This window comes from Vombatus ursinus, unplaced genomic scaffold (assembly GCF_900497805.2).
Source record: "Vombatus ursinus unplaced genomic scaffold, bare-nosed wombat genome assembly UNPS02014810.1, whole genome shotgun sequence".
Lineage (NCBI taxonomy): Eukaryota > Metazoa > Chordata > Mammalia > Diprotodontia > Vombatidae > Vombatus > Vombatus ursinus.
In genome coordinates this window covers 43,945,543-43,948,603 of record NW_020954588.1, presented here as the reverse complement: position 1 = coordinate 43,948,603, position 3,061 = coordinate 43,945,543, and the positions used below count along the sequence as shown (strand labels likewise).

Here is a 3,061-nt window from a genome sequence, read left to right as displayed (position 1 = left end):
GCTTTAAAACACCCACCCACAACAACAAACTTGCACAAATATGAAATGTGTGTGTGTGTGTGTGTGTGTGTGTGTTCAGCTACTTCAATCACGTCCAACTATTCATGACCCCATTTGGGGTTTTCTTGGCAGAGATAGTGGAGTGGTCTGTCATTCCTTTCTCCAGATGGGTAAATTGAGGCACACAGGCATAAGTGACTTGCTCAGGGTCACACAGCTAGCAAGTGTCTGAGGACAGATTTGAACTCAGGAAGTTGAGTCTTTATGACTCGAGGCCCAGCACTCTATTCAGTGCACCACCAAGCTGCCCATGAGATTAGGGAGATGTGGCTAAAAAGCAGTCCATACAAAATAAGACCCAGGGACTCCATGAGACTGAAGTTTAAGTATCTTGTGTAATGTGGCAACCAAGGAAAATATATAATGAAAAGAGAGATGAATTTGGAGTCAGGGGGACCTGGGTTCAAACCCTGATTCTTTCATTTATTGCCAGTATGATATTAGGTAAGCTGATTCACTTCTCTGAGACTCAGTTTCCTTACCTGTAGCATTGGGGGTTGAACTAGAGAGTTTCTGAATTCCCTTCCAGCTCTAAGTATATAATCCTCTGAAGCTCCCAAGTGAATTCACTCTAAGTCTATATGAAGAGAGTCATGGTGTCCAGGGCCAACCAAGTGAGTGATGGAGTGTCTGCTGTTCCAGGCTAACCACAGAGGAAGTGCTGTATCCATTTCTGGGAGTCACATTTCAGAGGGGCCATTAATGAATCCTGAGGAAGGTTTGTAGATTAATGATGGATCTGGAAACTATGTTGTTCAGGGATCAGTTTCAGGACTTGGGCATCTTTGGCCTGGAGCAGAGAAGGCTTCAGTTGGGGCGTGACTGATATCTTCAAGTATTTGAGTATTGGCCACGTGCATGATGAATTACAGAGACTTGTTTTGCCTGGTCACAGATAGAAGTTACAGAGGAGAGTATTTTAGTTTAGTCAGAAGCTAGGAGGAGGCTTCATCAGAGTTAGGAAATTCACAACAAGTGTCACTCTATCTCTGGAATTCTTCAAACAAAGAGAAGGGAAGTCAAGGGGAGAAGGGGAAGGGCAAAAAGGGGGGAAGGGGGAAGGGAGCAGGGAAGGGAATAAACATTTATATAGTGCCTACTATGTGCTAAGCATGGTGATTTTTACAAATATTATCTCATTTGACAGGCTGGACAACCATTCCTTAGAGATGTTGTAAAAGGGATGGAGGTTTTGGTTATGGGTTCTACTTAAATGCCTCCAAAGTCTCAACTATTAGTCTAAGTATATGAAGAATTCTCTTTCTAAATAAAACCAAGAAAATTCACCCTGTGCTTGGTGTCTCAAGACCAAACACAATTAATCTTCCTCTGTTAGCAGGTCCTTTCAAGTGAATGCAAAGTATGACCTCTGCCACAGATGAACCAAACAGCTGAAATCAGAGAAAGGGAGCTCCAGCTGAGCCCCTGGGTCAGCCAGTGGCTCTGACTTCCTGGTAATAACCTCCCTCTGTCAGATACTCACATGGCTGTTGTTGTTTGTCCTTTGTTCTTGAAGAGGACCATGACACCAGGGAGGTGATGCCATGACATGCAAGTGAATTGGATCTAAGTGAGGGAGGGCTTCGAAAAGTCATCATGTCAATAGAGCAGTCATTCATTCATCTGAGTAGGTAGGAGACCTCCACTTTGCATTCAATTTGCTTCAGAAATTTCTGATGAAATTTCACATAGAGTAGCTCATTTGATTCCTACTAAGGATCTACTGTTGTATTAGCCCCATTTGACAGAAGTTACATTTCTTGTCCATAATCATAAAGGTAGAAAGTGGAAGACCTGAGTTCAAATCCAACCTCTGATACTAGACATGTAACACTAGGCAGATCACTTAACCTTTTCTGCCTCAGTATCCTGACTTGAAAAATGGGGATAATAGTAGCAATTTACTTCCCAGGGTCGTTGTGAGGATCAAATAAGATAATTTTAAAGTATTTGGCAAACCTTAAAGCGTTATGTAAATGTGGCTATTATTATTTTGTCATTATTATTAATAGGAAGCCACTGGAGTGTTTGTTTAAGGACGATTACTTTGGCAGCTGTGTGGAGGATGGATCAGAGTAGGAAGAGATTTGAGGCAGAGACCAATTAGGAGGTAGCCAATTAGGTAAGTGGAGAGGGTTCTGGTGTGAGAAGTATTCTGAAGGTAGAAACAGCAAGATGTGGCAGCTGCACATGGCAGGCCAGAAGAATGTTGGTGCCTTCAAAAGAAATAGGAAAGTTTGAAAGACAGGTAGGATCCACGGGAATGGTGATGCGTTGTATTGTGCACATGTGAATTTCAGATGTCACTGGGAACTCCATTCAGAATTTTCCAATTTCAAGGCAATTAGTGATGCGAGACTAGAGCTTAAGGGAGAGACTGGGGCTAGACACATAAGTTTCGGCATCATTTCCATAGAAGATATTTAAAGCCATGGACAGTGACAAGGTTACCAAGAGTAAAAGTGTAGAAAGAAGAGAAAAAAGGCCTGAGAGACAATCCTGGGGAACATCTGCTGTTAGGAGCATGACATAGTGAACCAGCAACAGGGACTGAGAACAGACAGACAGGAGAACCAGAAGACAATAGTGTTATGAAAACCCAGGGAGGAGAGAGTACCCAGAAGGAGAGGGTGGTCAACAGCGTCAAAGGCAACATTAGGACTGAGAAAATACTTTCCAATTTAACCATTAAGAGATAAATAGTAATTTCACAGAGAGTAGTTTCAGTTAAGTGAGGAGATCAGAAATCAGATTGTAAAGGGTTGAAGAGTCAGAGGAGAAGAAACAAATTATGAGTGCAGATGGATTTTTCAAGCAGTTTGACTGAGAAAGGGTGATATAAGATGGTAATTTGAAAGGTAGTAGGCTTTGGTGATTTTTTCTAAGGATGGGGAAGACCTAGGGAGGGTTAGAGGTAGTAGGGAAGGAAGGAGTTGTTAGGGAGAGGTTAGAGATGAGAGAGAGAGAGAGAGAGAGAGAGAGAGAGAGAGAGAGAGAGAGA

The 3,061-nt window shown here is 42.4% G+C and overlaps 1 protein-coding gene across 2 annotated transcripts in view; it reads left to right on the top strand.

The window, feature by feature from the left end:
- KCNAB1 (potassium voltage-gated channel subfamily A member regulatory beta subunit 1) overlaps positions 1 to 3,061 on the top strand; it is a 451,442-nt gene that overhangs the window by 188,668 nt on the left and 259,713 nt on the right. The window lies entirely within an intron of this gene.